This window comes from Ovis aries, chromosome 12, assembly GCF_016772045.2.
Source record: "Ovis aries strain OAR_USU_Benz2616 breed Rambouillet chromosome 12, ARS-UI_Ramb_v3.0, whole genome shotgun sequence".
NCBI lineage: Eukaryota > Metazoa > Chordata > Mammalia > Artiodactyla > Bovidae > Ovis > Ovis aries.
Window position 1 is genome coordinate 18,224,801 of NC_056065.1, and position 25,459 is coordinate 18,250,259.

The following is a 25,459-nucleotide window of genomic DNA, read 5'->3' on the forward strand; positions in this document are numbered from 1 at the left end:
TTATTAGTCAAAATCTGAATGCTTGTAAGATGTATAGTGGAGGTGCATCATAAACCCATTTAATGTATATTAATTCAATATATGAGGTCAGTGAAAAGGAAATGATAAGCCAAAAGGAAAATAACAATCAATCTGGCAATTATACCACCTATTCAATGAGTGGATGCCGTTGAGTAAACCGAGATGAGTGTTGTCAATCTGGTGTTCCTTCAGCTACAGTCAGTTCACATTTCCCTTTTATAGGGCAAGCATCTTGCAAGGTTAAATATAATTCTAGCATTTAAAGGTACGTATTTCTTCTATAAAATAGTCCCTAAACAAACACCAACAACTTTAATTGGTCTTCAACTGAAGATACAGTTATCTCTTCCAAAACTGGAGGAAAAACTGGCTGTCGTGGATGGAGATTACTGATATGGCACCATTCTAAAGGGCTTTCAAGGTCAATCTTGGTATCCCAGTCTACCTTATGTGCTGACATTAGAAGTGAACTTTTGCATATGATGCAACTCCACTGTAATGCAAATTAAAATGCTGAGATTTTTTAAATGCCCTAGTATGGTCAGTATAATTTCATTTCCAGTTTAGTTGCTTCCTCACATTTAGCAGTGTGTTTCTGTAATGTTCTCCTGGTGCCAGCATTTCAGAATATTATCTCTCACTGGCTGAGAAAAATCTCATGATGAAAAGATTAGTGTGTCATAGAATCTGAACAAAAAAAATCTACCAATGCTGATCAGTCTCACAACAATTCAGGGTAAGATTTTCAATTAGCAAATGGTGTGATTGAAGTGGAGAGTAACTGTTCTGCTACACTTGGAGGTCCCAAAGATTTTCTTTAGTTTTCTTTTTTGGGATTTCTAAATTGGCAGCTACATTCTACTTCTTAAACATTTGGCCTTAACCTCAGAACCCCCCTGATTTGGTTTCTATTTTAAAAGCACCATTCCAATGGAAATGTCCCTGCTCTGAATTAAGCTGGGACTATGAATTTTACCACTAGCAAGAGAGAGCCAGCCGTGAGGTTAAAGCATCTGCCTACAATGCGGGAGACCCGGGTTCGATCCCTGGGTCAGGAAGATCCCCTAGAGAAGGAAATGGCAACCCGCTCCAGTATTCTTGCCTGGAGAATCCCATGGATGGAGAAGGCTGGTAGGCTATAGTCCAAGTGGTCGCAAAGAGGCGGACATGACTGAGTAACTTCACTCACTTCACTTAGGTTATTTTGGTAGGTATCAATTTCCTTGACTATGACTTCAAATCCTGCTTCAGCTTCTTTTAGCCATGGAGGATTTCTACCTGGGTTGTAGGTGAGGGTAAAATATCCCATGGAGAACTCCTTCAGTAACCACATTTGGAAAATCGCTGGCTGCAAGCAAGACGTATGGATCCCTGAGAACAGAAGCACCGGCTGGTGGGACAGTTTGCTTTACTATTCAGACTGTCTCATCAAAAGATCCACAACTCTCTGTCTTTGGTAGAGAGGGCAAGTGTTGAACATTTAGGAAATCAAGAAATAGTTTGAGAAGTTCTTCATTTTCCAGAATGACAGCCTGTAAATAGGTTTCAAACCTTGTCATCACTGTTCCAACATTTGGGACCCAGTTCTAAACATGTTTAGAAGGAATTTCTGGGGTTTCAATACATTTCTTGTGGTGTTGGAGAAGACTCTTTAGAGACCCTTGGACTGCAAGGAGATCCAACCAGTCCATTCTGAAGGAGATCAGCCCTGGGATTTCTTTGGAGGGAATGATGCTGAAGCTGAAACTCCAGTACTTTGGCCACCTCATGCGAAGAGTTGACTCATTGGAAAAGACTCTGATGCTGGGAGGGATTGGGGGCAGGAGGAGAAGGGGACGACAGAGGATGAGATGGCTGGATGGCATCACTGACTCGATGGACATGAGTCTGAGTGAACTGCGGGAGTTGGTGACGGACAAGGGAGGCCTGGTGTGCTGCGATTCATGGGCTCGCAAGGAGTCGGACATGACTGAGCGCCTGAACTGAACTGAACTGAACTGAAGCTTTTTGTGCAGGGCATGAAATTCGCTATACCCTTTTTCAACAAAATGGTTTTTTTTTCTTTCCCCCATTCATTAGCACTTCGATCTTAAAAACTGTGTATCCCCACTCCAGGTCACTCTCCTCATAGGAAAAGGATGGGATGTAGACCTTTATGGTCACATCAGTTGGCCAGTGGAGGGCCCAGAGTATAATCTTTTTGAAGACATTTTAAGTGGCAGTTAAACTCTACGTGTGTAGTACTGGCAGTGTAGGTAACTCAACTGAAGTGACAGGAGTGTGAATGGCATTGATCAAGTTCATCCAGACCCATGAAATGACAAGTAGGTAATAACTGCCACTTACATTGATGGTAAGACTTAGATGCATGTGGTTTCAGAGAGAGATGGAGAAATGTGGAAAAATGTTCATCATAAAAATCAATGAGTTTTCTGTTCTCTGTTTTCCAAGTATCCTTCCTGAATAGAAGAATGCTGCCTGCAATAAGGGAGACCTGTGTTCAATCCCTGGGTTGGGAAGATCCCCTGGAGAAGGGAAAGGCCACCCACTCCAGTATTCTTGCCTGGAGAATTCCATGGACTGTACAGTCCATGGGGTTGCAAAGAGTCAGACATGACTGAGTGATTTTCACTTTCACCCTATAGTAAAAACCAGTGCATAACTTATAGTCCATTTATCTTAGAAAAGCAAACTGATTTGTTTTTGGTGACAATGATGGGACCAGAAAACTTTAGCTGGCCTACTTAAAGGGCAATCCAAACACAGTGCCACTTTGGCTATAGCGCAACCAGCAATGGCACAAAATGAAAACCAGACTGGGAACTCACAAATGAGGTTGTGAGGGTGGTAACAAGGACTACATCAGGACTTCTGTTGTGCGTACAAAGCAGTGAAGAAAGACATATCTGACTACTACGTTCAGTGCTGCTGCTGCTGCTTTCAAAGTTATTGGTAGCATATATTCTATGTACTTTTCATCCTTTTCATAAATAGTTTCTCAAAGGGTCAAGACAGTGAGTACATGCTATAGGGTAGGCACTTTTCAAGTGCTTTATATATATTAATCCTTAAAGCAATCTCATGAGATAGCACTGCTATTATCCTCATTTTCAGATAAGGAAAGGGATGTAAAGTTAAAGCAAATAGTCCATGGTCATATAATTATGATTGTCTATGGCAGAAAGTGAAGAAGAACCAAAGAGCCTCTTGATGAAAGTAAAAGAAGAGAGTGAAAAAGTTGGCTTAAAGCTCAACATTCAGAGAACTAAGATCATGGCATCTGGTCCTATCACTTCATGGCAAATAGATGGGGAAACAGTGGCATACTTTTTTTGGGGGGGGGGCTCCAAAATCATTGCAGATGGTGACTGCAGCCATGAAATTAAAACACACTTACTCCTTGGAAGAAAAGTTATGACCAACATAGACAGCATGTTAAAAAGCAGACATTACTTTGCCAACAAAGGTTCATCTTGTCAAAGCTATAGTTTTTCCAGTAGTCATGTATGGATGTGAGACCTGGACGATAAAGGAAGCTGAGTGCTGAAGAATTGATGTTTTTGAAGTGTGGTGTTGGAGAAGACTCTTGAGAGTCCCTTGGACTTCAAGGAGATCCAACCAGTCCATCCTAAAGGAAATCAGTCCTGAATATTCATTAGAAGGACTGATGCTGAAGTTGAAGCTCCAATACTTAGGCCACCTGATAGAAAGAACTGACTCATTTGAAAAGACCCTGACTGAAGGTGGGAGCAGAAGGGGACGACAGAGGATGAGATGGTTGGATGGCATCACTGACTCAATGGACATGAGTTTAAGCAAGCTCCAGGAGTTGGTGATGGACAGGGAGGGCTGGCATGCTGCAATCCATGGGGTCGTAAAGAGTCGGACACGACTGAGCGACTGAACTGAACTGATATAATTATAGGAGGCAGAACCAGGATTTGAGGGTAAGCATTCTGACTATAGAGTCCAGGCTCATAAACCTGAATATACCCCCATTAGTCCCACCAGATTTCAGAAGGAGGAAGCTAATCTACACTACTTCTCTATAAAGAAAGGGTCTCACTGCTTCCTTCCAGGGACCCAGAAAGAATTCCTCTGCTCTCTGCCCTGTTTACTGCTCTGTTTTATGAGGAATCAGAGGAATCTCAAGAGGAATCAAGGGGAATAGAAAGATTCAAAATAACCCAGCTTTCAAAATAAATACAACTCCAATGGTCTGCATGCAAGTCAGGAAAAGCAGATGTTATCAGACAAAACAATGATAATGCTCGAGGCTAAAAAAAGACACTGCAAAGGTAGGTCATCTTCCAAAGTTCACATGTGCCAGGCTCCCAAGGGGTTAACTGTTATTAACGACCAGAGCCCAGGCAGTCTGGGCTTCTCTAATGCAGGAGACATAAGAGATGAAGGTTTGATCCCAGGATCGGGAAGATCCCCTGGAGAAGGGCATGGCAACCCCCTCCAATATTCTAGCCTGGAGAACCCCATGGACAGAGAAGTCTGGTGGGCTGTGGTCCATAGGACTGCAAAGACTCAGACACGACTAAAGCTATTAGCACACAGGCAGCATGCAGGCAGTTTAGGCAGATGCTAGTGGCATACTTAAGCAGTTGTGACATGATTGTGTTGTTGCTTTGAAAACATTTTAGTATAATAGGATTTAAAATTTCCCCTTTTCTTTGGATTTTTCAGTTAATATTGGCATTAAATTAAAGCATTAAGTCAACTAGCTTAGTGCAAAGCAAATTATGTCAGGTTCAGTATTGAAGGCTTCACTATGGAATATCTGTTGACTCAAGCTTATTAACTTGTAAATCCTCTAGTTTTAGATTATGATCTATTGATTATCTGCTTTTATTTGCACCTTAAATGAATAAACAAAAAGAAATGATCACAGTTTAGTCATTATACCTTAAGAGAAAACGTACTTAAGCTAAGCATACTTAATTAAAAATAAAAACAACTTATATTTGTTCTGAGAGCTAGAAGTTGTGGTTCTTATTTTCACTGAGGCAAGTCAAAGATTGTTTTTAGACCCTTGGACAAAACAGAAAAAAGTTTCTCACTGAGGATAGATGGTATGGTATGAATTTGGCATCTTAAATGCATTATTAGAATTATTCTGCAATCTGTTATTTTGCTTGCCCTGTCTAGCAAAAAACCAAAAATGATCTTTTTAATGCAAGAGGAAATTCTCTGAGAAGCCCTGTGACTAATGTCTGGGGAATGAGGTAAGCTTTGAGAGCTGAGGTCCTTTAATAAAAACAAAAGCAGTTAACTTAGAAGACAGCTCTGTCACTCATACTAGAGGGGGCATTTGGCAGATTACCTACTTTTTATGAGTCTTGGTTTCTAACAGTTAATATATCTCTCATGGACTTTTGTAAGGATTAAACTGGATGACCTTCTGAAAGAGCCTGGTACATAGTCGTTGTTCAGTCACTAAGTCATGTCCAACTCTTTGTGACCCTATAAACAGCAGTGCACCAGGCTTCCCTGTCCTTCACTATCTCCTGGAGCTTGCTCAGAACTTCTTCGGTGTCCACTGAGTCAGTGATGTCATCCAACCATCTCATCCTATGTCACTCCCTTCTCCTCTTGCCCTCAAGCTTTCCCAGCTGCTGCTGCTGCTAAGTCACTTCAGTTGTGTCCGACTCTGTGCGACCCCATAGACGGCAGCCCACCAGGCCCCCCATCCCTGGGATTCTCCAGGCAAGAACACTGGAGTGGGTTGCCATTTCCTTCTCTAGTGCAAGAAAGTGAAAAGTGAAAGTGAAGTCGCTCAGTCGTGTCTGACTCTTAGCAACCCCATGGGCCACAGCCTACCTGGCTCCTCCGTCCATGGGATTTTCCCGGCAAGAGTACTGGAGTTGGGTGCCACTGCCTTCTCTGACTTTCCCAGCATCAGGGTCTTTTCCAGTGAGCTGTCTCTTCGAAATCAGGTGGCCAAAGTATTGCAGCTTCATCTTCAGCATCAGTCCTTCCAATGAATATTCAGGTTTGATAGTTGATTTCCTTTAGGATTGACTGGCTTGACTTTCTTGCTGTCTAAGGGACTCTTAAGAGTCTTATCCAGCACCACAGTTCAAAAACATCAATTTTTTAGGTGCTCAGCCTTCTTTATGCTCCAGCGACACATCCATACATGACTACTGGAAAGATCACAGCCTTGACTACATGGACCTTTTTCAGCAAAGTGATGATTCTGCTTTTTAATACACTGCCTAGGTTTGTAATAGCTTTTCTTCCAAGGAACAGCATCTTTTAATTTTGTGGCTCACCATTTGGAGTGATTTGGGAGCTCAATAAAATGAAATATGACACAATTTCCAGTTTTTCCCCATTTATTCGCCATGAAGTGATGGGACCAGTTGCCATGATCTTCATTTTTTGAATGCTGAGTCTTAAGTCAGCTTTTTTACTCTCTTCTTTCACCTTCAACAAGAGGTTCTTTAGTTCCTCTTCACTTTCTGCCATTAAAGTGATATCAGCTGCATATCTGAGGTTGTTTATATTTATTTATCCTGATAGTCTTGTTTCCAGTTTATGAGTCATCCAGTCCAGCATTTCACATAATGTACTTTTGCATATAAGTTAAATAAACAGGGTGACAATATATAGCATTGATGTACTCCTTTCCCAATTTTGAACCAGTGTTTTTTTTCCATGTCCAGTTCTAATTGTTGCTTCTTGTCCTACATACAGGTTTTTCAAGGGGCAGGTAAGGTAGTGTGGTGTTTCCATATCTTTAAGAATTTTCCAAGTTTGTTGTGATCCACACAAAGGCTTTAGTGTAATGAAGCAGAAGTAGATTTTTTTTTAAAATTCCCTTGCTTTTTCTATAATCCAATCATTGTTGGCAATTTGATCTCTGGTTTCTCTGCCTTTTCTAAATCCAGCTGGTACATCTGGAAGTTCTTGGTTCACGTACTACTGAAGCGTAGCTTGAAAGATTTTGAGTGTAATCTTGCTAGCATGTGACATGAGTATAATTGTACAGTAATTTGAACATTTTTGGCATTGCCCTCTTTTGGGAATGGAATGAAAACTGACCTTTTCTAGTCTTGTAGCCACTGCTGAGTTTTCCAAATTTCCTGGCATATTGAGTGCAGTACTTTAACAGAATCATCTTTTAGGATCTGAAATAGCTCAATTGGAATTCTATCACCTCCACTAGCTTTGTTCATAGTGATTCTTCCTAAGGCCCACTTGATTTCACAATCCAGGATGTCTGCCTCTAGTTGAGTGATCACACCATCGTGGTTACCTGGGTCATTAAGACCTTTTTTGTATAGTTTGTCTGTGTATTCTTGCCACTTCTACTTAATCTCTTCTGCTTCTGTCAGGTCCTTGCCATTTCTGACCTTTTTTGTGCCGATCTTTGCATGAAGTGTTGCCTTGGTAGCTCCAGCTTTCTTAAAGAGAACTCTAGTCTTTTGCATTCTATTGTTTTCTTCTATTTCTTGCATTGTTCACTTAAGAAGGCTTTCTTATCTCTCCTTGCTGTTCTTTGGAACTCTGCATTCAGTTGGGTATGTCTTTCCCTTTCTTCTTGGTCTTGCCTTTTTTTTTCCCTCAGCTACCATTTTGCCTTGTTGCATTTCTTTTTTCTTGAGGATAGCCTTTGTTACCACCTCCTGTACAACGTTAGGAACCTTTGTCCATAGTCCTTTAGGAACTCTGTATACCAGATTTAATCGTTGAATCTATTCATCACCTCTACTTTATAATCATAAGGGATTTGATTTAGGTCATACCTGAATGGCCTAGTGGTTTTCCCTACATTCTTCAGTTTGAGTGAGCCTGAATTTTACAATAACGAGCTCAAGATCTGAGCCATAGTCTGATCCAGGTCTTGTTTTTGCTAACTGTACAGAGCTTCTCCATCTTCGGCTACAAAGAATATAATCAATCTGATTTTGGTATTGACCATCTGGTGATGTCCATGTGTAGAGTCTTCTCTTGTGTTGTTGGAAGAGGGTGTTTGCTATGACCATTGCATTCTCTTGGCAAAACACTGTTAGTCTTTGCCCTGTTTCATTTTCTACTCCAAGGCCAAACTTGCCTTCATGCCAGGTGTCTCTTGACTTCTTAGTTTTGCATTCCAGTCCTCTATGAAGAAAAGTATATCTATATATACACACACACACATGTTTAGTGTTAGTTCTAGGAGTTCTTGTAGGTCTTCACAGAATTGTTCTTCATCTTCTTTGGCTTTAGTGGTTGGGTCATAGACTTGGATTACTGTGATGTTGAATGGTTTGCCTTGGAAACGAACTGAGATCATTCTGTCATTTTTGAGATTGCACCCAAATACTGCATTTAGGACTCTTTTGTTGACTATGAGGGCTACACCATTTCTTCTAAGGGATTCTTGCCCACAGCAGTAGATATAATGGTCATCTGAGTTAAATTCACCCATTCCTGGCCATTTTAGCTCACTGATTCCTAAAATGTCAGTGTTCACTCTTGCCATCTCCTGTCTGACTACACCCAATTTACCTTGATTCATGGACCTAACATTCCAGGTTTCTAATATTGTTCTTTATAGCATTGGGCTTTACTTTCACCACTGGACACGACCACAACTGGGTGTTGTTTCCGCTTTGGCTCAGGCTCTTCATTCTTTCTGCAGCTCTTCCTCCACTCTTCCCCGGTAGTATATTGGACACCTACCGACCTGGGGGGCTCATCTTTCAGTGTCATATCTTTGTGCCTTTTCATACTGTTCATAGGGTTCAGTAAAAGTGTTCAGGTTCTTGCTATCAGAAGCAGCTAAGGAAATGATTTGATTTCAAAGGGCACATGTTTTTTATAATTGAAGTACACTTGATTTATTTATAAATTTGATTTTATGCTTTGTTTAAAGATCTCACCAAAGAAAAATGCTGCGATAGGTTTATGGCCTGAGAGTCAAATCCGTGGTCAAATACCGATTGAGCATCTATTTTTTCTAACATGGTGCTCAGCACTAAAGGGACTGGAAAAGAAGCAGAAAGTATTCAAATCTTAGATTTCAGGTACTGCAACTCATGAAGAATGCAAAACTCACATTCAAGAAAGCACTTCAAAAACACATGGAAACTAGCACTAAAGAAGTTATTATTATTTTTTATATATATATATTTTTAATTTTAAAATCTTTAATTCTTACATGCGTTCCCAAACATGAACCCCCCTCCCACCTCCCTCCCCATAACATCTCTCTGGGTCATCCCCATGCACCAGCCCCAAGCATGCTGCATCCTGTGTCAGACATAGACTGGCGATTCAATTCTTACATGATAGTATACATGTTAGAATGTCATTCTCCCAAATCATCCCACCCTCTCCCTCTCCCTCTGAGTCCAAAAGTCCGTTATACACATCTGTGTCTCTTTCCCTGTCTTGCATACAGGGTCGTCATTGCCATCTTCCTAAATTCCATATATATGTGTTAGTATACTGTATTGGTGTTTTTCTTTCTGGCTTACTTCACTCTGTATAATCGGCTCCAGTTTCATCCATCTCATCAGAACTGATTCAAATGAATTCTTTTTTACGGCTGAGTAATACTCCATTGTGTGTATGTACCACAGCTTTCTTATCCATTCATCTGCTGATGGACATCTAGGTTGTTTCCATGTCCTGGCTATTATAAACAGTGCTGCGATGAACATTGGGGTGCATGTGTCTCTTATGCACTTAAGCAGTGAGAAAAAACTCCACAGCAAGGAAAGAGCTTTAAATAGCAACAGACAGGAAATGTTTAGGTATATGTGATAGAAGAGTAGTCCTTGTATCATCCAATGTAAGATTTCAGCAAATTAAAACAAATTTTAAATTTCTAGAATCTTAGAGTCAGAAGAGCATTTGCAGTTAGCTATTTGTCCATCACATCTGATGCAGAAATCCCAGAAGACTGGGGGTAGAAAGGTACAAGGAGAGGCTTCCTTGCAAACATAATGAGACGAAAGATCAATTTGTAAAAGCTTTATTTACTATAACTAAGACTCTGGAATCTGCTAATTTAGAAGAAGAATGATTCTATAACAGCTTCATTGAATTGAAGGTAGAAAATTGCTGCCTGTTACTTGGATTACCTTCTGCCAGGCTAATGTAAGATCACTGCAAGTTTATGGAGGCAAGACCACCAAGAACTCAGATTGTTCAGGAATGAGGTTGGTTGTGCTCATCAGCCAAATAATCCTAATGTGTTAGGGAGATAAGAAAGGGAAGTCATAAATACAACAACTGGCCTCATGACCTATTATAGAAATAAAGTCTATAGACTGTACTGTGTGTTGTGTATATAAATATTCATTCTCTTTTCACTCAATATTGTATACCTGATGTTTTCAGGTGGTTACACTTATATTTAATTTTGGGGCTATAGATTATAAAAATGAGATTAGGAAAAAAACCTGGAGAAAGATTTGGGAAATTAGTAAGAGTTCCTGGGCTTGAAGCTGGATATAGTAATAAGAGACTTTTATTTTGCAATGAATGCATTTTATTCTGGTTTAGCTGGGATGTGGGGATATTTTGGAAGATGATATGGGAAGAAATGAAGGAAGTTAGACACCCGGATGATGGACTGGCATTCAAGGTAGCCTTCATTACCAGTACGTGAATGTTACAAAGAGCAGATCTGTAAACTGGGAAAATGTCTACATTACACAACTCATCTGGTGGCTGAGCCCTAAGTCCCCAAGCTATGAAGCATTTACCTGTCAAAGGGGCATCACAGGGATGTCCGTGGTTGAACCTGACCTTTCAGAATCCTAAGCTGAAGGTCAATGCACATACTAATGGGTCTTGGGAATTAAAGGAACAGGCAGGGGCCAAACCCAGACTCCTGAAGCCCAGAATCTGATTGTATATCCCTCCTCCTGAATTATTTTTTTTTCTCCCAGTTAACTGTATGGTTTTAACCTTCAAAGCTCTGCTCCAGTGTCACCTTCTTTTAAGCTTTCCCTGGCCTCCTCACATTAAGTTTCACCCTCCCTGTCCCACCAAGCCAACACTCTCCCTAGTCCCATGCTTGGCCAACATAATACTCTCCTGAAAGGCGAACACAGAATCACTGATCCCTCATCTATGGTCTATTTTTCTCCATTGCCCTTATCATTCATATATACACATGTATTCACACACATATTAATATACACATATATTTTAACTTGCTTATTTATCCTATTTACTATCTTTCCTCACTAGAATAAAAGCCTAAAAAGGAAAGAATTTTTGTATTCTTTTTGTTGTATTTACTGCTGCATATCCTGGTGGCATACTAATTGGATAAATGAATGAATGAATGAATGAAGCCCTGGATTAGTCCCTGAAAAGGGAAGAATAAGTTTTACAGGGTGGAAGAGCTGGAAATATTTACCTCATTTATTAGCTTTCAGTACATCATGATGTGGTTTATGACTCCATGCTAAGTGGTTCAAAAATTATATTGTCTGCTTTTAACTATACTACTTTGGAAACATGGGTAACTTTCAAGGTTCCTGAAAAATGGAAAACCATGGTTAAGACAGAATACCTAAATTCATAACTAAATAAAGAACAAAAAAGAGACCAGTTTGATATTTCTTACTTATGAGACAAGCTTTTTCATCAGCCATAGTATAAGATATAAACACTGACAGTTCAAGCATCTTTGACCAGAAATTGACAAAAAAAATTCATATTGTCAAGGAGACCACATGGAAAATGCTTTGATATCCAGTATCTAAAATTGCACCTAAAAATTATGTGTCTTGTTGATGTTGTTCAGTCACTCAGCTGTGTTTCAGTCTTTCCAACCCCATGAATGGCGGCACACCAGGCTTCCCTGTCCTTCACTATCTCCCAGAGTTTGCTTAAATTCATGTCCATCAAATTGATGATGCCATTCAACTGTCTCATCCTCTGTCATCCCCTGCCCTCAATCTTTCCCATCAGTTTCTTTCCGATGGAGTCAGCTCTTCACATCAGTTGGCCAAAGTATTGGAGCTTCAGCTTCAGCATGAATCCTTCAATGAATATTCAGGGATGATTTCCCTTAGGATTGACTGGCTTGATATCCTCCCTGTCCAAAGGACTCTCAAGAGTCTTTTCCACCACCATAGTTCAAAAGCATCAATACATCCATGCTCAGCCTTCTTTATGGTCCAACTCTTACATCTGTATGTGACTACTGGAAAAACCATAGCCATATGGACCTTGGTTGGCAAAGTGATGTCTCTGCTTTTTAATATGCTTCTAGGTTTGTTATAGCTTTTCTTCCAAGGAGCAAGCACCTTTTAATTTCATGGATACAGTCACCATCCACATTGATTTTGGAGTCCAAGAAAATAAATGTCTGTCCCTGTTTCCATTTTTCCTCCTTCTATTTGCCATGAGGTAAGGAGGCCATATGCCATGATTTTACTTTTTTGAATATTTATGTTTAAGTAGGTTCTTTCACTCTCCTCCTTCACCCTCATCAAGTGGCTCTTCAGTGGCTCTTCACTTTCTGCCATTAGTGTGGGTGTTATCTGCATATCTGAAGTTATTGATACTTCTCCCAGTAATCTTGATTCCAGCTTGTGAATCATTCAGCCCAGCATTTCACACGAGATATTCTGCATTTAAGTTAAATAAGCAGGGTGACAATATACAGCCTGATGTACTCCTCTCCCAAATTTGAACCAGTCTGTTTTTTCATGTCCAGTTTTAACTGTTGCTTCTTGACCTGCATACAAGTTTCTCAGGAGACAGGTAAGATGGTCTGGTATTCCAGTCTCTTTAGAATTTTCCAGTTAGCTGTGATCCACACAGTCAAAGGCTTTAGCATAGTCAATGAAGCAGAAGTAGGTGTTTTTTTCTGGAAACCTCTTGCTTTTCCTATGATCCAGAGGATGTTGTCAATTTGGTCTTTGGTCCCTCTGCTTTTTCTAACTCCAGCTTGTACATCTGGAAGTTCTTGGTTCACTTACTGTTGAAGCCTAGCTCGAAGGATTTTGAGCATTACCTTGCTAGCATGTGAAATAAGCACAATTGTGCAGCAGTTTGAACATTCTTTGGCATTGCCTTTCTTTGGGATTGGAATGAAAATTTACCTTTTCCAGTCCTGTGGCCACTGCTGAGTTTTCCAAACTTGCTGGCATATTAAGTATAGCATTTAAATAGCATCATCTTTTAGGATTTGAAATAGTTCAACTGGAATTCCATCACCTCCACTAGCTTTGTTCGTTGTGATGTTTCCTAAGGCCCACTTGACTTCACAGTCCAGGATGTCTGGCTCTAGGTGAGTGATCATACCACCATGGCTATTCAGGTCATTAAGACTTTTTTCATACAGTTCATCTGTGTATTCTGACCACCTTTCTTAATCTCTTCTGCTTCTGTTAGGACCTAACTGTTTGTGTCCTTCATTGTGGCTATCTTTCCTTGAAATGGGCTTCCCTGATAGCTCAGTTGGTAAAGAATCCACCTGCAAGGAAGGAGACCCCAGTTCGATTCCTGGGTCAGGAAGATCCACTGGAGAAGGGATAGGCTACCCACTCTTGTATTCTTGGTCTTCCCTTGTGGCTCAACTGGTAAAGAATCTGCTGCTATGAAGGAGACCCGGGTTCTATTCCTGGGTTGAGATGATCCTCTGGAGAAGGGAAAAGCTACCCACTCCAGTATTCTGGTTTGGAGAATTCCATGGACATTATAGTCCGTGGGGTCACAAACAGCTGGACATGACTGAGCAACTTTCACACTTTCTTGAAAAGTTCCCTTGGTATCTTTAATCTTCTTGACTTTTCCAATCTATTGTTTTCTTGATGTACTAACTAATGATAGTATTAGCTCTTGATTAAGAAAATATTCTACTGATGATTTTGTCTATGTCTACTCAACATGCCAGCAGATGTGGACAATTCAGCAGTGGCTACAGGACTGGAAAAGGTCAGTTTTCATTCCAATCCCAAAGAAAGGTAATGCCAAAGAATGTTCAAACTAGCGCACAATTGCACTCATCTCACATGCATGCTAGCAAAGTAATGCTCAAAATTCTCCAAGCCAGGCTTCAACGTGAACCATGAACTTCCAGATGTTCAAGATGGATTTAGAAAAGGCAGAGTAACCAGAAATCTAATTGCCTACATCTGTTGGATCATCAAAAAAGCAAGAGAATTCCAGAAAAACATCTAATTTTGCTTTATTGACTATGCCAAAGCCTTTGACTATGTGGATCACAACAAACTGTGGAAAATTCTTCAAGAGATGGACCAGACCACCTGACCTGCCCCCTGAGAACTCTGTATGCAGGTCAAGAAGCAACAGTTAGAACTGAACACGGAACAACAGACTGGAACATCAAGACTATATGTTGTCACCCTGCTTTTTAACTTATATGCAGAGTACATCATGCAAAATGCTGGGCTGGATGAAGCACAAGCTGGAATCAAGATTGCCAAGAGAAATATTAATAACCTCAGATGCACAGATGACACCACCCTTATGGCAGAAAGCAAAGAAGAACCAAAGTGAAAGAGGAAAGTAAAAAAGCTGGCTTAAAATTCAACATTCAAAAAATGGAAGATCATGACATCCGGTCCTATCACTTCACGGCAAATAGATGGGGAAACAATGGAAACAGTGATAGACTATTTCTTTGGGCTCCAAAATCACTGCAGATGGTGACTGCAGCCATAATATTATTAAAAGAATATTGGAAGAAAAGCTATGACCAACCTAGGCAGCATATTAAAAAGCAGAGGCATTACTTTGCCAACAAAAATCTGTTGAGCCAAAGCTATGGTTTTTCCAGTGGTCATGTATGGATGTGAGAGTTGGACTATAAAGAAAGCTGAGTGCCAAAGAATTGATGCTTTTGAACTGTGGTATTGGAGAAGACTCTTGAGAGTCCCTTGGACTGCAAAGAGATCAAACCATTCAATCCTAAAGGAAATCAGTCATAAATATTCATTGGAAGGACTGATGCTGAAACAAAACTTCAATACTTTGGTCACCTGATGTGAAGAGATGACTCATTTAAAAAGACTCTGATGCTGGGAAAGATTGAAGGTAGGAGGAGAAGGGGACACAAAGAATGAGATGGTTGGATGGCATCAGTGAGTTGATGGACATGAGTTTGAGCAAACTCCAGAAGCTGGTGAAGGTCAGGGAAACCTGGCATGCTGTGGTCCATGGGATTGCAGAGTCAGACATGATTAAGTGACTGAACTGAGCTCAAGTCCTTTTAAAGGGCTTCCCTATTGGCTCAGGGGTAAAGAATCCACTTGCAATGCAGGAGATGCAGTTTCAATGCCTGGGCTGAGAAGATCCCCTGGAGAAGGAAATGGCAATTCACTCGGTTATTCTTGCCTGGGAAATCCCATGAACAGAGGAGCCTAGAAGGTTATACAGTCCATGGAGTCACAAAAAGTTGGACATGACTTATCAACAAAACAACAATAAGGACTCCTTTTAAAATGACTACTTTCACAGTATAAATAATATTTGTTCACTAGCCTGGATAATCCCATGGACCCAGAAGCCTGAGGTGGTATATTCCACAGGGTCACAAAAAGTTAGACAAGACTGAAACAACTAGGCATGCATGTATGCACAGTTTTTATAATTTATAAATAAATAAATATACATATAATGGGACGTGTACTCTAGAAATTTTTATAGGAGTGTACATTTTTAAAAGTTTGATAACAACTGGACTATATTAACATTCTGTCTTTAGAAAAGCTATTACTAAGAAAACAAAACAAAATCATTTTCCTCTCTAAATAAAATGAAATCAGATCACTAGCTTATTACGAATAAAATTCTAAAAGAACAAGTAACTCACTTAAGCTCCTGCCTTATAATGGACAGTTTTGTAATACCTTTTGGAAGATAAATGCTTAAAGATGATTTTGTAAAAAAAAAGTCTCATCCTCTTGACTAATTTCCCAGTGGGAAGTGCTGACTGTTATTGATAAAAACGATACCGACGGTCATTGCCTTGATGGCACTTTGAAGAATATAGTCGGAGACAAAAGTCCTATAAAAGGTGCATGTCACAAAATCATCTGAAACCTCTATTATGCTCTTGGGCTATTTTAACCAGTTACACTGTTACATTTATTTCATTAGTTCTTTTGACTATTTCTTAGGTTGAATGATTTGATCTAAATTCTCTGTTAAGCTTAAAGTCTAGTGTGAAGACCAATGCAAATATAAGTGGTTTCAGCAAGGTATAAAATATTTACACTGTCTCTCACTCCCGTGTTACTTACAAGATGGCAAGTGATCAGTTACACTGCAAAATGCTGGGAGGGGAGGAGAGAGCTCCGGGCACACAGGGCACTACCCAGCCCAGGGAAGCAATGTTCAGTTATCATGGTGACTGTCATCTCAACAATTGTGCAAGTACATCATTCACTGGGGGCGACTCAAAACAGATGAAGAGGCGCTGAAAAATGGAAGAATTTTCCTTGTTTCGTGTCTCTCTGATAACTGGGCAGACTACGGAGCATGAAAGATGAGGCCTGCCCAATTCAAACCAGAGCACGTAGTCACCATCTGGGCATTTTAAAAGTAGGACACATGAAATGCTCAGATGTATCCCCCAACAGGGTGCAATAATACAGCAGTAAAAAGAAAACCACAGTGAACTATGGCCACTTTCACACTTGCAATCGTTCTGGTACAAGAGGAGGCAAGGATTTTCCAAAAACCTCCCTAAGATGCTCGGGTGCATGTTAACTGCTTATACGTTTGATGCACAGTGGTACATAGCATGCACACATATCCAGCAAAGGGCATCGTCCTCGTGGAAAGAAAGGGGACAGACCATTTTCGCTGGAGTGCTCAGCTGGAGGGCTCAAACCTGCAAATACTCAGTATGCTAACATAGAAACAGTTACTGCTGAAACAAATACTGACTTTTAAAGTGATATATTTGGCATTCAAAGGTGTACCCAACTGAATCGTTTCTTTTAGACTCTGTCAGATGGAAACGTTTATCTTTCTGAACTAGAATTATGAAGTTATTCAAAAGTTAATAAACAAAGAGCATTAACATATCTTTTCGGATCTTTGAAGGTGAGGTTAAGATTTCTGGTTCTGGAAACCTATATAAGCTTCTATACATTCCCAAAGCATGCAATCCAGTAACATTGCATGGCACATCAGTACCGCATCAGTGAAAAGAAAATACTCAAACCTTGATTCTCTTCCAGTTTATTCTTTTGATGTATGTTTTCCAATGAAAAAGAGAGCATCATTTATAGGAATAAATGTCAGCTACTATAGAACCACATGCTATTTGGCCACCCAATGAAAATGCATACATTAATATGTTTAATACATATATTTAAATGAATTTAAATTATATAGATAGATTGTATTATAATCCCTGCTTAAGTTCACTCACATTTGTAGTAAAAATGAATATTCACAATAGCAAGTAAACTCACAGGCCCCTCATTTATAGACTTGCGGCTTCAAGAACAGAGAGGCTGCAGGATGGCAATGCTTATTATAAAAAAAAAAAGAAAAAAAGCACGAAAACATCTTAATGATAACTGATGGGAGGAATTTAAGACTGTTTCTTTCTTTCTTTCTTTTTTTTTTTTTTTTTTGCCTTAGGAAGGAAAGACATTCTAAGGAAATGAGAGAATTAAAGAGTAATACATATTTAGGAAGAAAATTTACAAAGAGAATCTTTCCATTCAAATTTCTTGCTTCCAGTTGAAACCCCAGATACACTTAAGAGGATTTCTCCAGATTTCTTCTGGACTTTCCCAGAGGTTTTTTTTGTTGTTGGGGGGGGTGGTGAGGGCGGGGGAGGTGTCTCTTCATTTATGATCTTTTATCTACTCCTTGCTAAGAATTCTTACCGTCAATCTAACCATCCCATTTCTCCTGCCTATTTTGTACTGAATAAATAGCACATACTGTTAATTGGCCACCTGGGGTTCAGAGTGGAAATGTGGAGCCGGTGTCTGAAGGCTGCAATGTGCTGACAGTGGACTGACCACACTCTGTTTCACAGGACTGAAAACCAAGCCTCCTTGTCGCCCCTCCCCCGCTCCATTTCTTGACCGTCTGTGAGGCTAATATAATTTTTTAAAGTGATTTATCTCTAACAGATGGGGCCATCCAGCCACAGGGACCTGGATGCACAATGCCCCTCACAACTTTAATTTCTGGATGTGATAAGCATATATTCCACTAGTAAATAATTATCACTCTGTTAAGGAAAGGATGCCAAGGTGTGAGGTATCATGACCAGGTACTTCTGGGCAGAAAGGACACATTGCTGCGCTCTCTTGAGGCTGTTACCATCCTTAACCTAAACGTGCTCATTATTGTGTATTTCTAGAATGTGGTCGGTCACAAAGGAAGAGCATTAGTCATAGTTTAATGTACGCAGCAATGCTTAGGTATACATTAAGTTTTTGGTAAATCAGGAATGACACAGGGTAAGATAAGAAAAGATGGTGACACAGGTCCTGCACAGAGAAAACCGAGATGACCTCAGAAGAGTGACTGGCAATTCCTTTCCCCTCCTTCTGTATGTGGCTCTGTGGCATCTCAAGGGTAGTACCTGGGGCTGTGTCCTCAACCCTCTGGCTGTGGTCAAGGCTTCAGTTTTGAAGGCTGGTGCGGTGGCCCCAGGCCATTGCCCCAAAGCCAGTGAAGACCTCACAGTCTTACCTGATAAGGTTTGGAGTCGGACTGAGCACTGCCCACAGCTAAGTGGGGCATCACCTGAACACTGTGAACTTTAGGTATTATTTTACTTTATAATTAGAATTTCCAGACTCTCTGGGATATTCTTTTCTTCTTTGTCTTCTTTTAGCCATGCCACGCAGCGTGCGGGCTATTATTTCCCTGATGAGCAGCTGAACCCGTACGCCTCTCATTGGCAGTGCAGAGTCTTACCACTGCACCACCAAGGAAGTCCCACAGGTGAAATTTTAAATGAGTTTAGTATCTCAGGTCAGCTCCGGAGAAGAAGACTCAGTAGCCTGCCCTTTCCTTTCTCAGTACAGTCACCTCGACTCTTGGATCAAGAGTTGCCACAAGACCATTCTTCTATTAATGTGACTTGTTAAGTGGCACATACTTCTGGGAAAGAGTTGGTAGGGAAGGAAGGGGGAATAAGAAAAAAGAAAGAAAACTTTTCGTTTTCTTTTAGAAAGTTCTGAATGAGCTTCCCCAGAAAGAACCCTCTTAATACACAAGCACAATGACACTGTCACATACTGATTTTCCTGTCAATCTATTTTGGATCATAATAACTAACATCCACTGAGTTATTTATTCTGTTTCGGCTACTCTATGGGGCTCTGCTCCTAGACCTAACCTCCCCAAGGCACACCAAGGAAGATGCTGAGACGGTCTGTAGCTCATTCTTGCCTGGCCCCCCAGGACCCAAGACATTGACTACCTCACTTGACAGCTTTGCTAGGCATCTGTTGGGAATATTTTAAATAAAGCTGTCTTACTATCAGCCCAATAAATGGGGAGAGATTTTAAAAAATTCCCCTCTCTGCCTCCTGAACCAGACATATGCCTTCAGATGCTTATTATAAAAATTAGACTTCTGTTTCTTTGCCTGAGTTAGGAAATGTCAGTTTCTCCTCTCTCTGAATCTTACTCATTGTTTAAGGCACAGACCTCTCCCCAAAGTCTTCTTTAAACTTTTCAGACCAAGTGATCCTTTAGTTCTTTGAATCTATTATAAATGGTTTTCTATATTCCTTTTTTTGTTTGTTTTTTATTTTTTTAATTTTAAAATCTTTAATTCTTACAGGCGTTCCCAAACATGAACCCCCTCCCACCTCCCTCCCCATAACATCTCTCTGGGTCATCCCCATGCACCAGCCCCAAGCATGCTGTATCCTGCATGAGACATAGACTGGCGATTCAATTCCTACATGATAGTATACATGTTAGAATGCCATTCTCCCAAATCATCCCACCCTCTCCCTCTCCCTCTGAGTCCAAAAGTCCGTTATACACATCTGTGTCTTTTTTCCTGTCTTGCATACAGAGTCGTCATTGCCATCTTTCTAAATTCCATATATATGTGTTAGTATACTGTATTGGTGTTTTTCTTTCTGGCTTACTTCACTCTGTATAATCGGCTCCAGTTTCATCCATCTCATCAGAACTGATTCAAATGAATTCTTTTTAACGGCTGAGTAATACTCCATTGCGTATATGTACCACAGCTTTCTTATCCATTCATCTGCTGATGGACATCTAGGTTGTTTCCATGTCCTGGCTATTATAAACAGTGCTGCGATGAACATTGGGGTACATATATTCCTATTAGACAATCATATTAAGCTATGTGGCATCTCTCACTCATATGGAGCTATGGCTTGTGGCTTTCATTTATTGGTTTGGCCAAAGGTTTGTTCAGATTTTCTGTAACATCTTATGGAAAAACCCAAGTCGACCTTTTTGCCAACCCAATATTTAGCTGTTTCTAAATAACATCTTATTTCCTACAGGCTGATAACTCAAGAGGCAGCACTGTTAGTGGAAAGAACAGACTTCAGAATTAATGAGACCTGAAACTGAACCTTGTGTGACCATGGGCATGTCTTTGAGCTTCTGTTTCTTCACTAATAAATTGTAAATAAAAATGCTCACTCCACAAAGTGGATATTACGATGAAATGAGATAGCATGTGTAATGTGTCCACAATATATTTTATGTAGAAAGTTATCAGCCAATAACTGCTTATTGATTAAAACTGGGAGATAGTATACTTCGCTGGTGGTGCAGTGGTTAAGAATCCATCTGTCAGTGCAGAAGACATGGGTTCTCTCCCGGGTATGGGAAGATCCCACATGTTGCGGGGCTACTAAGCCCATGAGCCACAACTACTCAGCCCACGTGCTGCGACTACTGGAGCCCACGTGCCCTAGAGCCCATCTCTGCAACAAGAGAAGCCACGACAACGAGAAGCCTGCAAACCACAATGAAGAGTAGCCCCTGCCTGCCACAACTAGAGAAAGCCTACATGCAGCAATGAAGACCCAGCACAGCCAAAAATAAATATATACAATAAAAAAACCAGAAGGATTTAAGTGATTCTACCTCAGTTGGATTTATCTGTAAACATATAAATTTCCCCTAAATACATAGCATTACCAAGCAATTTAAAAATTCTAGAATATGATTACAGTCTGAATAGAAACAAGAGACGAAATGCAAGTTTCCTCATGCTTATTACAGAGTATATCAATTCGTCAATCCATTCATTCATTACACAAATGTCTGTCTAAAAGTGACATTGTTCTAGGTTATGAGAATAAGGGAAATAAGTAAATGAAAAAATCCCTGCTTTCATGGAGCTTATATTCTGGGTGGAGAGACAGACAGCAAATGAGATATATGAGTGAAAATATATACTGCTACATAATATTAAATATTAAAGAGAAAGATGAAGCAGGGAAGAGGGATAGAAAGTGTATATGTGGTGGAGGAAGGGGAGTGAAATGATAACGAGGTATACCAGGCACTTTGGTATAAATGGAAAAAAAAAATTGACAGGGTCAAAGTCTTCCTCAAATATGAATGGTGTTTACTGTACAATTATGTTGATTAAGCATCCTCTTAATGCTGTGACTCAAAGAACAGGATCTGTTTCTTTGGAAACAGAGCAGAATTTGTACTTTCAATGCTGCTTGTCACCATTTAGGAAGAGGATGGAGTTTTGATGCTTCTCCCCACCAAGAGAAATACTTAAAAAGGTCAACTTCCATCATTCCATTTAGCATTCATTAGCTCTCCCCTCACTTGAGGCAGGATATATACCGAGGCCCACGAGGTCTCGTGAGTCTTGTTTGGAAAAACACTCCTGTTGGGGCACAGGAGAGAATTAGGGTAAATCCCCAGACAGGGCTTTTCTCTCTGGAAAATTTCCAGAGGGGACCATGCTCTTGACATTACAGAGCTAAAGAAGAGTTTTCAAGACTCTTTCTATTTCCATCCGAGTTCTTTTGTATGCTGGGTTGCCTGCCATTATGTTTATGTAATTCTGACAGTGTTCTTAATGACACACTAACAGATTGTAAAACACGCTGCTGGCATTTACTTGTTTTTTATATTTTTAAAACAATGTCCTTCATGTAACAGTAGTTAAGCGCGGCAGAAGGACATCATCAGAGGCATGGTTAAACTGTAATTTACACCATTAGGAAGGCAGGAGCAATTTTTATTGCCTGGCAATTTTCTTGCTGAAATATTTGGACCATATGGCTCAATTTGTGTAATAACCTTAATTTCTGCACCCTTCAGGTCTGCCTCCATCTCCTACGGAATGGTAAAATGCGGTTTAGCAGAAAAGGCAACTGTCTATACTTAGAGAGTTGAGATTAATAACTTGTCACGTCCTGTTTTTGGTGAAGGAATTCGAACAGCGGCCAGATGGTATCTCTACAAATAACTGTCAGGGGTCTTGATCTAATCAATACAATGTATTAATACATCTCCCCTTGCCGTTTCTCCAGGGGCCAGTGCACAACATCTGGAAAGAGTGGGGGGGCCCGCCAAGTAGAAAGCCGATTCTTTTCAGAATCAAACTGAGCCCAATTAATTTTTCATGTATCCTTGATAACTGTTTCATAATGAGCTATGCGTCTTGACGGATTTGGGGTTGGCAGAGCAGGCTGCCCCTGCTTTCTATCCCCATTCAGTCCACTTATAGAAACCAACCCATTAATCAAACTATCTGGCATAAAACCTGAATCTCAGCTCAGCAAGAGATCAATAACCATCCTAAAAAAACACAGAACCAGCCACTAATGGGCACAGGTATCCAGCCATGACACAAGTAATTGCTTGAGCAAAAATAAAGCTCTGTATCGTAATCACCCAATAGGAACTTATATGAGAAAGTTCATTACTTGTGTCTTGTCAAAAAGTAACATTTACACGCATTAAAAAAATACTGTAATTTTACTATCTAGACATGACTATTATCTTTCAGAGGTAGACAGTACACCTTTTGGAATGGATTAAAACTCTCTGATTTTGTAATGTGAGTCAACATTTAATAATTTAAGTATCATAGAAAATGTTTAAAAATGAGTTATTTCACTTATCTTAAATTCAGAGTACCTGAGGGGCTCCTTCGTACAATCTTTAGCCCAACTATATATGATGTACAGCGAGCCTACTGTGGTGAGAACTCTGATGTGACATCACTTGGGTCAGAATCCTTCCCTTTTTGGCTGCCTTAATCATGAGACTTATAATACAAACCGTCAGCTCATTCCTTTCCTAATGGTTTCATCTCAAACCCTTACTCCCTGACCAAATTCAAACCAGTTCTTGTACTTTTCAGCTAGTACATCTCTTTTAGCTTGGCAGGCAGGGATTTCTGCATTCTGAGTCCCTCAAAAAGAGAGACCCAACATCTTTGTCTATGGAGAAAAATTCAGAGCAGAGAAGGGGAGATAAAGGAAACACACATGGCATACATCCTGAATTACGGCTTGCTTGGTGAAGCAGTCCTTGGCGGCTCTCAGACAACAGGTGGAAACCTGTTTTGCCCTTAGGAGAGTCTGAGATTTTCATTAGGAAAAAACTCCTGGGAAGTACTGCCATAGAGACAGTCCTTCATTGGCTGATAATCTGATCAAATCCTGCCAAGATGATAGAAAAGTCTAAGGAATCATCCAGGAACTTGAGGGTGATGCCGCATTCATCTTTTCTGACAGCAGGACTGAGACTCATGATTCTGTGTGTGTTCAGTCAATGCTTTGTGGTTCCAGAGGGTGAGTGCTGGGTTTGGAAACAGAGGAAGGAGTTAGGACGGCCCCAGGTTCTTTTAAATGTTTGTACAGTCAATGCCTATGCACAACCAAAAATAATTGCTTATTATTTCGTAACTTATCCCTCTCCTTATTTGCTCTAAGAACACCATGGGCCCCAGCGAGGAAAGACTTTGCATCTGTCGTAGCTTCTGTGCATGACAGAATCTGAAAAGAAACTTAAGGTGAATAGCTGATGAGTGGAGGAGTCCCATAATATTTCTTGGTCTTGATCAACCACTTTCGATTTTGTGTGTATTGGTCCACAGTTGCAGACGATGCACAGTTTTCACACGTGCATTAGTTTTCAGACGAGCTTAAGTTTTCAACTTTCACTTTGTTTACTGATGCTTAGTGTGAATGAACAGTAAATACCCTGATCATGGTATGATTCTAGTGGAGTTGCATCGCATCAAGCAAGAAAGCTATTTCAACAAATGGGTTACAGGACACACTAAAATCTGAGATTTGGGATCCACAATACATGGTATTCACATTTTTCAATTTTGAGAATTTCATTAGCAAAATATTTAATACATACAAATTTATCTGGGGCCTCCTACTTCACAGCTATGATCCCCAAGGCTAGCCATTGGAACTTAGTAACATCCAGCTCCAGCATTAACAAGATGTTTCACCTTAAACATTATATCGAGATAAAAAAGATTCATTTGGAAACCCATCACATATGTATTCACAGGTGGCGGGTGTGGGTCATTGCATTTGGATTAAAAAGCAAATGTCTCTCTCTACATGAGAGGTCACGGGCTGGTATAAGGCAAAATCTTTTCACTGTTCGGCATAATTAAAATATTCCAACAGTGGTTTCAGTAATTTAAAAATCACAGTATTGTTGTAATATTTTTCTAGGCTTCAGGAGCTCACCATTGTTTGGCCCAATCAAATCTGGGAACACTGGAGAAGTTATCACCCATCAAGGTAATTACTTTCAAGTTGAAATAATTACTCTATCAATGTTAATGGTCTTTCAACTTCAATAAAGCACTCACCTGCCGATAATCACGGCTAACCTCTTGCTCTAATGCAATTCCCTCTCTATTTAGTAGGTTATATTACAGCCGTTACAGTGGTCACTTGTCCTGAACAGCTGCTGAATTTCACTTTGATCGGCTGTGAACCATAAAAGAATTGGTCATCTGTGTATGATTCCCCCTCACCCAGAAGCCCTTGCAGAGCTCAGAACGTGAGCTCTTGGCTACAAAGGGGGATTCGGGAGCAGCCATCTTGTCTCAGGTACTGGTGACTTTCCACTGGCGACAAGAGCCCTGGAGTTCAATTAGCTTCTGCCCTTCACTGCCATTTACAGCTTGCTGTCTCTGCTAAATAGTGTATATTCTGAATTTACGGCCTGGGCCTGTTTAGAGTGTGGGATAGTTCCTTTTACTTTCATATATATGTGTGTGTGTGTGTGTGTGTGTGTGTGTGTGTGTGTGTGTGTGTGTGTGTGTGCATATCCATATATCCATATATTATGTATTTATTTATTTATTTTTTGGGGTAAAAGTCACATAATATAAAACATACTATTTTAACCATCTGGAACTATGCAGGTCAGCACTAGGTACTTCCACACTGTGAAAGTTCTCACATTGTCCATCTCCTGAATTTTTATCTTCTTAAACTGAAACTCTTTCCCC

The 25,459-nt window shown here is 40.2% G+C and overlaps 1 protein-coding gene and 1 pseudogene across 1 annotated transcript in view; both read right to left on the reverse strand.

The window, feature by feature from the left end:
• The window catches only part of USH2A (usherin), a 983,289-nt gene that overhangs the window by 109,225 nt on the left and 848,605 nt on the right, over positions 1 to 25,459 (reverse strand). The gene's annotated exons all lie outside the window — the stretch shown is intronic.
• On the reverse strand, positions 1,296 to 25,045 carry LOC105610017 (sorting nexin-24-like; annotated as a pseudogene).